A 13,554-nucleotide genomic window follows, 5' to 3' on the forward strand; every position below is an offset into this window, starting at 1 on the left:
GGCACGTTAATGTAAATTCCTTTTAAAGCCGTAAAACGTTTTGGAGCACGAGTAACACACACGCATTCTGCTGTGTGACCTCGGCCCGATCCATAATTTGGGAACTCGGGGAAGAGATCAAAGCAGCGGTACCACTGTGGAAATGTATCTGAAACGCGGTCACAGGAAATAATTTTAACCTTGTGAGGCGACTTCAAAACTGCCAAAGATCCCAAAAAATCCCTAAAGAAGCAGAAGAAGAAAGCAAGTTCAGCGTCAGAGCCCTTTACTGTCGATGTAAACTGAATACAAACTTGAAAAATAGATCCATCCAAGGCACATTTAAAGCAAATGAATATTAAATTAAATATTTGAATCTACTGGCAGCCCCAATATTTGCATTTTAGGAATATAATCACTGTGAATTAATGTTGCAAGGCTGAATACGTTATTTCAAAGGACGCAATAATGTTCGTTCAGTTACGTGGCTATTAGCTGCTAATCCTGTTTTAAGGCTGCAACTGTTATTTGCAAAAATTGACCTCAGCAAGGGTAACAAAATTAAGAGACGCTAAAAAAAACTCATTTCTGAAAAGCAATAAGAAAGCAAGCGTTTGGTATCTTTGCTCGAGGAATTAATCAATTAGCCTAATTGTCATTCCTGCCGCTGAATGGAAAGAGCGGATGTGGCTCTGTTGTGTTTCATGGCCGACTGATCTGTGCATTTTGGGAGGATTTCTTGGCACCATATCTGAAGTACAAAACAATGGGCTTTGTATGTAGAAGCGCAGCCAGGAGACTGTTGCACATCTCATTAAGATGCTTCCTTGCATCTCTTTTTGCTTCAGCAGTGAAAGCATAAATTGAAGATGAGATTGACTCTGAAACCCATTTATTTTCTTCTCCAAATATGCAGCCTGCCTGCAACAGAAAGAAAGTCTGAGGCTGTTTTGTTTTCAGCCTTCTCAAATTCAAACTAAACCCTTCATTTGAACAGTCGGCTGATGTTTTTTTTAATCAAGATGAGAAGGCTCACTTGGTTTCAAGAGCCTGAATCAAATCTACAGTACTCGAGGAGACCCCATCATAAACATAAGTAGCTTATTTACAACAAGGCAAACAGATCATTTGAAGTTGTTTTTGTCTTGTTTTGTGTTAAAGAAGGATTTATGTAAGGGCCTCGGATATAAAGAGAGTGTGCCGCCACACAAATGGACCATTTAGAAGTTTTCTTGTATATTAAAATGGTATTCGTCAGGGCCGTGTAAAATGTGTGCAGCATGGGAGACGTGTGGCCTCGCAGAGGGCACCGGGGAAGGGAAAGGGCACAACAGCGCTGCTGTTATGACAGTGAAGAAGTGTTTTCACTCCTTCTTAATAAACACAAGCTCCTGCAGTTTCTGCATTTAAAATTTTCACATCGCGGCTTCAGGTTTACTGCCGCACTGACCTCAGAGCCGGTTCAACTGCACTGCAGCAACCTCAGACGGAAAAGGTTGTTACTTGTAGTCAAAGGTTAATTTAGACCAAAGCCCAAACTAGTCTGATATGTAGAATATGAAAACAGATAAAAGCTAATGATTTTAAGAGTTGGACTGGAGCAGTGGAAAATACACAAATCTTGCGTTACAGCCCAGACCCTACGCAGAGCCTAGCGCTGTAACTATGCGTCACAGTGTAAGGTCTGCTTGGTAGTAGCATCATCAGGAAATGATTCAGCGGTCCACCTACACCTGAAGGACAAAGGGCACTCCTTTGAAGATAACAACGTCCAAATCTTAGCCAGAGAAGACCGATAGTTTGAAAGAGGAGTAAAGGAAGCCATCTATGTCGGATTGGAAAAACCTTCTCTAAACAGAGGAAGTGGACTGAGATTTAATCTGACATCAATTTACAATACAGTTTTAACTTCTGTCAACCCACACCTTGACACTGGAACCTCTGGCTGACAAGGGACATATTGCACCATAAGGAAAGAGGACAGGGACAAAACAGTCCCCCCTCAACGACAGATAATTATCTAACCATTAATGGAAATTAGCTGCACCGGTTTCTGGTTGTTAACACAACAAGCAAGTTTCAGTAGAAGTTTCCCATTTAAACCTCAAACTTCTCACCAGTCCCCTAGAACTGAAGAAGCTACTCGGATGAGTGGTGAAACGTCTTCTCAAAAAACTCTACAAGTCCAGTTGTCTTTATTTTTTTTGGATATACCACGACCTGGTTGCCCGAGAACCTTCACAGATATCTTGGAAATAGCGTGTTTCCGCTTTAGCATTTCCGTCTGCTTCTCCTGCCATTTTTGAACTGATTGTTTTGAATTAATAAAGAGGGAAACACATCGAGGACAGGTCAAATGAGGAGGTTCGGAGATGCAGACATTTGTACGAATCGTCTTCGGTGAAATTTCGGCGGAAGTTTCTGTTGCCATTGTTGAAAGTGAAGCAGGAAGTAGAAACAAAAATGAACCCGAGTGGAAAAAAAAGACACAGCGCCGACTAGTGTTTGGGTGGCGTTGTTATAGAGCGAGCCGTCTTACGGCGTCTATGTCCCACAGCACTCTAAATGAGCCTTCAAACAAATAGGCTGGAAACACAACATGTGTCTATGTTACTGACAGAGCTGACTCCTTTTCATCTGTGTTGAATTTCAGATCTAACATTTTGACACTCTGCTGTAATTCGATATTTTACTGGTGGGTAAATGTGCTTTCTAGCTTAAAATATTAAAGCCAAACAACCTGTGGCTCAAAGAGAAAATACACTTAAAAAGGTTCATGCTCCAATTTCACCCCTGCAAATGAATCACAACACTACGGCCTGAATTCGATCGAGGAATCAGCGAAACGTAACACTTATTTTTTTTCTTTTTGTGGCTGGCACTTGCTATGCTTTTAGCCCGAGGTATCCTTGAATTGCACAAATGCAGCAGTCATTGCTGCAGCAAATCTGGGTGAGAGGGGCAAGCCTTGGGCAAGCTGGAGACATTTAGTAAGAAAAGTGAGTCTTCTTTTATTGACTCTTATCATCTGCAGCGTTGGACGTGCGCACGGCCATTTCTGCGGCCTGGCGAGTGAGGACGGAACGAGCCGAATCCATTTATGAATGATTTTTAAGAACCGCCTTTGTTCTCTTTTCTGCATCCTCCACAGAGACGGACCCGGGACATGCATTTGCTCTAGTGCCAGTCTGCTTCTTTCATAACCTCGTCCTATTCAGACCATATTTCATCGTTACCACGTGTTGTTATATACGGGAGCTCTACAGTTTCACACTGTACAGTCTCAGGCCGGAGATGTGAACCCGGGGGGCAGAAACAATCCATGGCCTGACACAGTTACGCAATGTGAAGTTGCTCCAGAAGCTGACAGGAGTTCACACTAGGACGCCCAGCAGACTCCTCACTGCTTCCATGAACATGTATTCCTTTTGGCAAAAAATGCACAGGGGAGCTACAAACACACACACACACACACACACACACACAGTGTAAATCACACACACAGCTCTGCCAGATTCTTAAGCTTGAAGAAAAAAAACTTAACTCTGACCTTGTTCAGTTGGAAAAAAATAAATAAATACACATACATCATGCAAACTTGAGCGTGGACCCACACACTTGGAAAAGCACGAGCTTGTTGCTGCAGAATACGCACACAGGCAAACACACACACACTCACGCATCAGTTACTGCACTGTGTTTATGTGAAGGCACGAATGCTCATGCAATCTCTGTTATCCTCCCACTAAGTGCATGGCAGGAGAGAGACTGCAGCACAGGAAACTTTCTGCATCAGTCTCTCTGTGTCTGTCAGTCTGAAAAGCACATTCCACAAACTGCAGCAAAAGATGAACAAGGGATGGACATACATCATTTTGATTTTCCAAGCCAGGTTGAGATGGTTTGGACGTGTTCAGAGGAGGGATGGTGAATATATAGGTGGAAGGATGCTGAGGTTAGGTCTAGAGGAAGACCAAGGAGGAGGATTATGGATGTAGTGGAGGAGGACATGAAGTTAGTTGGTGTGAGAGAAGAGGATACAGAGATGATTCGCTGTGGCCAAGCTGCACCCCTGAAATATCGATCTAATATTTTGGTCGGTCCTGTTTTGGTGTTTTTTGAACAGCTTATGGGCTGGAAACCAACCAGTCCCCCTTCCTTTGTCTCTTCATGCAACAAAATGAGCCACGGTGGTTCTCTCATCAACTCTTTAGCTGACAGCAAACGACACACTTCATAAAGAGCGGGTTTATTCCGCTGGTTCATTAGCTCGCAGAATTAATTAGCTACAGCTGTGCAGCCACAGTTGTCAATGCAGGAGGTGAAATAGTTGGCCGCCAAATGAATATGTTATTTTATCGGCTTGACATTATTAATAATGTAAGGTTTAATTAAATGCTTGCTTCAGTGAAATAATAATAATTAAAAAAAAAATCATCATGCCTTTGTATAAGTGACAGGGTGTGACAGGTTAACGCTGTTATAATCCACATTTTTTTTCATCTAACAAAGTAACAGCTGATAACATGAAGCTCAAAGTGATGCAGCACCGACAGAGAATTACAACCTGGACGGGTTCAATCTCACCGCTCTCGTTTGGATGCAGCAGTGCCTCTGTCACAAAGCCACAGCTACAAAGCTCTGAAATGGAACTACACCGTTCGGCTAAGAACGAACACAGTTAGAGTCTACCAGAAAATGAGGCAGATATTTCTTAGAGGAAGGTGGCGAGCTCTGAATAGATTCACCCTGCTAGACTTGCAAGTAAGGAAGTGTTTGTTGACTAGATCACAAATAATTGAAATAATCAGTTTAAGGCCCACAAGCAAGGCGGTGCACCGTCCCACGAGTTCAAGCTTAGCCAAGGCCAAACAGTTGCACATCCACAACGTTAAAGACACGATACTCCCCATGTGCACGACTCTGCTGCAGCTCTGTAGAAAACAGTCCAAAAAGCAAAAGGTCCTAGCTGGTGCCCAAAAATTACTCTCTGTTCAATTAGGTTGACCCGAAGTTCAGCGTAGGATGGATGCTCTGTCTCTAATTCACCACATTTTGTGCCTTAGGCCTAAATCTGAGCCAGACATCACTGAGTATGTGTGTGTGTGTGTGTGTGTGTGTTCATCCTATTCATCCTCTGCACTGTTTGTTACCTCGCAGATCGATCAGCGAAAAAGGATTCCACGTAATCTCCTGTTTAATATGCGTGTCCTCAGCCCGGGGGCATAATTGGAACCTTTAGTAAAAACCTGCCAGTTATAAAATCTATCAATTCGCGCTAAACAAGGGCTGACCTGGAACCTGAGTGGATGAATAATTGAGGAGGAGAGGATGGGAGTGAGTGCTGCAACCACGCTACCCATGATTCCTCACGATCATGAAACCTTCGAGATGATCTACGAGAAACACTCGCAAGCTGCTTCTCGTGCGACGTCTCAACGTTACCGTCCCTTACGTGTGTGTGTGCACGGTGTTCTACATTCACACTGATGTTTATCCCTCTGTTTATTAGTAGCTATCAGCAGATATTCAGATCTGCAGCTTCTTCGCTGGTTATGATTCCCCTTCTTATTCCCGTGAGCAACCCTCTTGAATAATGCATTTCCCTCCTTAAAGGCAACCTCTTGGTCGTCCTTAGACATGAAGAGACGCCCCGTGACACCTCAAAGGAGCGCTAGGAGGAGGAAGACAACTAATGCTACAGGAAAGCTCACTTTACTCTGTTTTTTTTTCTCTCCACTTTCATCTTCCACCAAAACTGTGAGAGCGCCTCCAGACAAAGCAGGAATGTTTGAAAATTTTTCAGCTGATCTTTGTTGCTTATAGGATGTGATATAAGTAACAAAGGGAGAAGTTCAAAATCACATTGGTATTGATATATCTTATGCTCACAAGTCGTGAGATGTTGCTTAATACATTTACACAAGTACTGTACTGCAGAATTACCGTTTTTTACAACCTGGACCTTATTTCTGGCATAAAACATGATCGTTTACTCACCCATATAACTTTGGTGTCATTTGGAGTCGTTCGTCAGATATTTAGATCCGCGTATATCCATATAGTGGGAGTGACTGGGGCACCGAAACGCAGCCTCTAAATAACGCATTATCTGCCGCGAAACTCATTAATTTCACCAATATTTTGTTATGATATGCTAGTGCTATTCCCCGTTGAGTCCAGAGTTACCTGTTATCATCATCCGGGGTCTTTAGATTGACCTACTAACCTCTGACCTGGATGATGTCATCTTTGAGTGCCATGCGCACCCCGCGCGCCTTGTTAACCTGTAATTTGCTACTGCTAGTTTTTTGCAACATGGCTGAAGATTTTTCCAATTCTGAGGTTGTGGACGACGACTTTGTTTATGATGGACGTCCTTATTGTTTTGAGCCAGAATATACGGATGAGGAGCTCGTTGAAAGGAGGAACAACTGGCCAAAGAACGACAAACTGCTGCACGTACGTGAATAGATAACAGGTAACTCCGGTTTTGGCCCGCGGGCCACATGTTTGACTCCATTGCTCTAGAATCTAACCAGGAAATTAGTCCATAATGAAAATAATCAGTAGTTGCGGTCTGATACAAAAAAAACAGCACCTCAAACAACAACAGTAAAATGCTGCTGATACAATAGCACACTAATAAAATATTCTATAATTAAATTATCTAATAACATGATATAGTACAAAAGAAACAACCATTGCCTGCACTGTTTTACCGGTTATTTACTCCTCCTGTATTTTTTACATAAGAAGTTACACAGGTGTTTATGAAGGCTCATCAGTTTCTTGCATCCCAACAAGACAAGAGAAAATAATAATAAAGCCCACAAATTTCAATTCTCTCATTACAGGAAAAATAGTTTTGAGTTAGAGGCATTCTCAGCAGTCATGGACGAGATTCATTTGCAAGCGGTTGGGTTTTTCATATAATCAATACTTCTCAACCCCCGCACATCCTCAGTCAAGGTTTTCCACAAAACTTGTCTAAAAAGCTAAGCTTCCATTTGACCGGTGGAAATGAAGGGTTCTTATTAATATTGCACTGCTTGGTGTAAAGTGGTGTATTAATGTTTGCATGACTGCACATACAGTATTTGAGACATTTATGACATGGTGATAAAATGTGTCCAACAAGCAGGATCTGAGTAAAGTGGAGCTGGTTCAGTGTATTAGCTTGTATTAATGCTCTGTACTCATCTCCATCAGCCAGTGCCACACAAAAGCTGCAGTCTGGACATCGGTGGACAAAAGCCGACTGTATGTCAGCTGGACATAGTAGAACTTGTACAGTGAGAAGAGGCAGCAGCGCACCAAAACAAAAACACCTTTCAGTTTTCTGCTCCCTCCTTTCATGGGCTCAATAGCTGGCAGGCTGCCGCCTTGAAATAAGAGAGACTGAATGTGCTGACCCAGCACTCTGCAGGTAAATGGCTATCTGTCCTGTCAGCCTTGTCCAAGGAGGGAGTGAATTCTAGTGGACATGCTCACTCTCCCTGACACACACAATCACACACTACTCAAAGACAAAACAACTCTCAATGCTGGGTCCTTGTGTATTTGCCGCAGATTTATTAAAACTGGCTGAGAAAAAAATAAATTCAAATACGTAAGAGGACATTTTTTGCAGGCACTGTCTGCCACAATGATAAAAAAAACTCTAAGCTGCATGACTGGTATATAAATAAGGGTAAAAGTTAACCAATACACTGGCATGCCAGCATAATTCATCTGTTTCTTCATCATGGCAGTGCTTTCTGTCCGATCGCAACTAACATATTAGTCTTCACGCTAATCTGCACCCTAATAATCTATTAGCTCAAAATTACACCCAAAATACACACACATGTTTGTAAGGCTATCTTTGTGAGAACATTCCCTAGCCCCTTACCCTCACCATCTGAACTAAGTGCCTAACCCTAATCCTAACCTAATTCTAACCTTTAACCCTTAAACAGCCTTGTAAAGCAATGAGGGCCAGCCAAAATGTCCTCACTTTGCACAAATGTCCTCACTCCAGTGGTGTAAAACTCAGACTCTGGTCCTCAGAAAGATAGCTGCACAAGACAACACACACACGCAATATTTGTCTGGCTGTCTTCCTGAGGACGTTCATTCACATAATGATTTCTCTAGCCCCTTACCCTAACCATCTCAACTAAGTGCCCATCCCTAACCCATACCGTAATTGTAACCTTTACCCTAAAACCGAGTTTAACGTCTTGTAAACAAGTGAGGACCAGCCAAAACATTCTCACTCTGATGATTTAAAGCTCCTCAGAAACATACCAGTACAAGAACACACAGCACAAATTATAGTTTAACTTTGACATATACCTCATTATTGATTTTCAAATGTAATCTGTTCACAAATAGCTATTAAATGTTAACAACAGTGCTCTGTATCATTCACATCTCAAGGCAAGATGAAAAATGTGTGCAGACTGGTATAGTTAAAGAATATGTCAGTCAGGCTCAGGAGTTGAAAAGAGGTAAACATTTGAAGACATGAAATCAATAACTGTCCAGCCCATTGTGAACGAAATTCTAGTTCAAGAGACGTTACAAGAAACTAAATATACATCTTCACTTTCATGGAGCTAAAAACTGCCTGAAATATCAGAGGAATGAATTAAAGACTGATTTAAAGCTGTCGGGAAGGTACATAGCACTCATAAGCCCCTTCAACAAAGCCAGTTTAAGGCGGGACTGTTGCACCTTTATACCACCTCGCTGTTCATTTTGAAAGGCGCAAAGATGGAATGAGGGACTTTCCTGTTGCACCTTTGAGACACAGCCCAGGTAGTCACAGAGTATAGTCTGTGTTTGTGTGAAAGCATAGACTGTATATAAATATGGACAACACGTCCTGACTTTCATGCATTGGAAAACTGACGGTAGTTTCATCATGATGTCACTTCCTGTTTCTATAGCGTCAAACAACTAACTAAAACTTATCAGAGAAATGTACACTTGAGTATGCGTCTGCGTTACATTAACTACCTAAAATGACAGAAACCATCCCTGAAAATTTCTTATTTAACATGCACTTTATTGTTTTAGTTTCTCCACATCCACTAACATGGAAGGGGTGGAGCTCATGACCTATACTGCAGCCAGTTACCAGGGAGAGCTCTACTGGCTTTGGCTTCATTTTATAGGAGCTGTTCCGTCATCCATCTTTTTACAGTTTGTTTGTGTGAAAGAGAGAACTGCCACAACAGGTCAGGTCACACCACACAACACACTGTTTACATGTTATGCCTTTCATACCACAATGGTGGCATGCTATCTGACATCACACAATAGAGCGGCAATAAAAAAAAATAAGGGTCTTCTTTAGCGGCATTAGAGCACAAGTGATGTGTGAAAGAGGCTATATTTGTTCATTCACTCCTTCATAAGCACAAATATTAACATCCTACGACAGAACGTTCACAGAAATCTTATCATTATTTAAATTAATCTTTTGCTTTAATCTTACCAGGTGGGGAGTTGTGGGGGAGGAATCTTGAGGGCTATTTGCATGTGTGTAATATATTATGAAGCTAATATGGCTAAAGGATTAAAGTACTGCTGTAGCAGTAGTAGTAGTAGTAGTGAAGGTGACCTCTGTTACTGATTCGTCCAAAAAGTCCAATATGCATTGTCTTTGCAGCTCTGCGTTTGCCTATCAGCTTCTGGCTTTACTACTAGAAGCTTCACTATTTCACCAGCTAGTCACCCAACATTGTCCGTTTGCCATATGGTGCTGAACGAGCGGCATGCAGTGGCTCTATCAGAAAATAGTTTCCTGCTGCCACTGAAAACACACATTCGTTGAGCGGAGACTGACATAAAACAATAAATGTGGAGGCTTTAAAACCACAACAATGAGCTAAAGGACGCAAAGAAAATCCATAGAGGTGAAAAAAACTTTCAAATGATTCATAGCTTAGTCATCTGAACCAACGTTAACATAAAAATACTGAATGGTGCAGTTTTAATTGTTTGACAGTCATCACATACAGATGTGGTGGTCCAGTATACTGTTCACCAGAAACTTAAATGGAAGAAGTAACATAGCTCAAGCCCAAGTATTACCCACAATTCAATGTTAGTCTTTCTCCTCCAAAACCTTCAAGGTGATTTCTGCAGAAAGACCAAATCTATCATGGCTTTCCTTTCTTTTCTGTGGCATCAAACGAAACCGACTTTTAGATGGTAGACCTTCGGCTGTTATCGGAAAACAAAGTGATATTACATCTCTTTGCATCATTCTTGTCATCTCTGTGGTGTGAAAATTCTTCAGATTTAGAGTCACTGAGAATAAATCTATTAGCTTGGCATGTTGATGGGGTGGTTACAGGATTAAAATCTCCTAAAGACCTCCTCCCAGTGAGGAGTTGGCATGATCTCAGTGCGTCTCTGTGGGTTTCCTCCGGCTGTCCTGGTTGCCTCCCACACGAAAAGTAAAACATGATTGATTCTACAAAATGCCGCTGCCGTCGCTGTTGGCTTGGGCACTGAATTAGACCTGATCACCTGGCAGTGTGAAAAAGGTGAACTAGGAATATAGGCTGGGTCATTTTCAGAGGATAAATGTCGTCAATAAAGAGTGTACTTTAACTTTATCTCTTTGGCAAATAACCACAGCTTTCTGCTTCACTCAGTCTGACCTCCATAAACAGCTCTGACACATGAAAGACACAATCACTGTCTATTTGACGCAGTTTTTGACTAGAAAGGTGTACACCTCGGGCAGTTTGAAGAGGTATCGTACTAACCTTGAGAAGATGGCTAAATTGAAATTCTATCAAATAAGTATGAATGATGGCTCAGTGGTAGACGCCATTGATTGATGTGGCGTGATAAAAAATAAATAAATTCCCTCTTCTGAATGTGACATTGATCTGAGCTCTCTTGTCCCCGCTCTCGACTTCACGCTGAAGTCTGTTCAGTTGGGTAAACAAAGAGGGATGGCTAATAACCTGTCGCCCTGTTTAAATCAATGCTCCCTCCAAGTCTGGCCAAGAGGGGGTGTCTGAAGTGGCATGCCGGATGCCCTGAGAGGGCATAAAGTGGAGAAACAGAATGGGGCGAAAAACCGCTGATAGGCTTAAAGTGGCTTTGATGGGACATGTTTCAGAAAACCCCCTGGTCCCCTTCAAATGGAGCATGTGAGCTTTGGCAGGAAGTTACAGTTATAGGGTAAATATTTCCGTTATGTGGGGTTTTTGCTGAATGAATGAGGCAAAGCTCCCCTTACGCAATAGTACCCCTGCTGAGTAGGTGGTCTTTAATGTGACCCAGACCACCTCCAAATGAGACTGGATCAGTCAGATGCGTCCTCAACACTTCCTGGGTGTCACTTGCGATTGGATTGCCCAGGACAAATGGTAACGCAGGGTCTGAACAGAGCCGTAACTTTTTACACATTATGATCTGCACATGTCATCTACACATGATTGAACACAAACTACTTCAGCCTACACACCACCTTTGATCCATTTGGGGAAACACAGGCTAACACAGAGAGAAAGACAACCATTCGCACTCACACCTATGGCCAATTTAGAATCACCAATGAACCTAACCAGCATGTCTTTGGACGGTGGGAAGAAGCTGGAGAACCTGGAGAGAACCCATGCAGACACAGGGAGAACATGGAAACATATAGGCCTCAGTCCAACTGGATTAGAACCCAGAACCTTCTTGCTGTGAGGCATCAGTGCTCACCACACCACGATGCCACCCAAAATTGGATATTAACAGACAGAATTGTAGCTGCAAGGAGGATGCTTGGTCTTGCAAGAATGAAAATATCAAATTAATAGACAATAATTGTGCTTTTACAAGAGCTAATTGGTGAGATACTGCCTGCTAAGCTCACCCTCGTGTCTGTAGCTCCACAATTCTGTTGTCAGCAAATGAATTTCAAATCAATTACATATTCCTTCATTTGTGTGGCTATCAATCTAAAAGTGAGGGCAGTTTTATTTCTCTCAAAATTGAGAAAGAAACAATAATCTTGCAGGCACACACACACACACACACAAACTGACTTTATGCAGAACTTCTGAAGCAAGAAATTCACAGATATGATTATTTGAATTAGACGAATGGCCCGTGCTTAATTTTGCACTGAACACCGCTTAAAGGCAGAAACAGAAACACACATCAGCACTAATAGAAAGCTGCAATTTTCCCCTATTCCCCTACCCATCATCTGAATGACAACATTTAATGTGCTGGAGCCACGTCCTTTCCATTTCCACGCATTAAATATTCATACAAACACAACAAACACACACTGGACAGGAGAAAAATCCCTAACTATGAAATATGAAAAATCTGAAAGTATAATAAGCGTGAATTATGAATATGGGCATGAGGAAAAATGATAAAGTAATAAGTGATGAACATGAGCTGGCACACAGAGAGAGGCGGATGCCCTCCTGAGCTCATTCATCTTCCAAATTCGAAATGAAAACAGTCCACATCACAAGGCTGCATTGATCCAAGTGAAATGTCACATACACCATTTAGATCTGACCGGAGCCATTTAATTTTGTTGTTCAAAATGACAATGACATGATGTTGCCATCTTGAAAGTGGCCAAGCCTATGTGGCAGTTACAATTATCAGCCAAAGGTGAGACAGAGCCCCCATTTGTCTTCTACTGGCCAGACAACCAAAAAGCACAGTCACTGTGGAAAGCAAAGACTGTGTATAAATATGGACGACACATCCCCACTTCCTTGCAAAACTGGCCAAACCGACGCTATTTTCCCGGGGATACGGGCGGAGGCATCTTGCAAGTATGAAGCCTGCACAGTACGGTCCGAGGGTGGAGCCGCCCACACCTCCTCCAGACTCACCCGCGTTTTTGTTTAATTAATACTGCGCTCTGCTCTACCTCCACCTGTTAAAAGAAACGTTGGATTATACACTGTACTTATTTTATTTATTCTCCTACCTATGGGACCGCCTCATGTAGCCGTTGGCATGGCAACTTGTAGTCATCATGATGCCACATCCTATTAACCTTATTAGAAAATCTGCCACTTGAACATGCGTCAGTAGTATATTAACTACCTAAAATGACAGAAACCATCCTTTAAAAAAATTTTTTTGACATGTATTTTAGTCTCATCCACTAACATGGAGGGGGTGGAGCTTATGACCTATACAGCAGCCAGCCACCAGGGGGAGCTGTACTTGCTTTGGCTTCACTTTTGAGGAGCTGTTCCATTGCCCATCTTTATATACAGTCTATGGCGGAAATAAACTCGGATTAAGGTTAAACAGAAAAATTTCATTCCATTAAGGCATGTTGGATGGATCCAGATACGCTTTACGACTGAGAAATTTGTGCAGGAGTTGATTCTAATATAGAAAAAGACCATCACCTTAAAAGTGAGTGAGTTTTTACAAAACTTTTATGCATTTTGTCGAAATTGGAAGTGATGGCTAGTCAGGTTTTGCTTTATTTACCACAGTGCCTGAAGCAGAGGAGATGAGAGAGCGAGGCGGTGAGATTGGAAGTGGGAAGAATTAATATTTTGCACCTAATTTCTGACACTTTCTGTG

General features: G+C 42.1%; 1 protein-coding gene across 7 annotated transcripts in view; it reads right to left on the reverse strand.

Moving 5' to 3' along the window:
- The window catches only part of LOC311486721 (band 4.1-like protein 1), an 86,573-nt gene that overhangs the window by 55,829 nt on the left and 17,190 nt on the right, over positions 1 to 13,554 (reverse strand). The gene's annotated exons all lie outside the window — the stretch shown is intronic.

This window comes from Chelon labrosus, assembly GCF_963514085.1.
Source record: "Chelon labrosus genome assembly, chromosome: 4".
Lineage (NCBI taxonomy): Eukaryota > Metazoa > Chordata > Actinopteri > Mugiliformes > Mugilidae > Chelon > Chelon labrosus.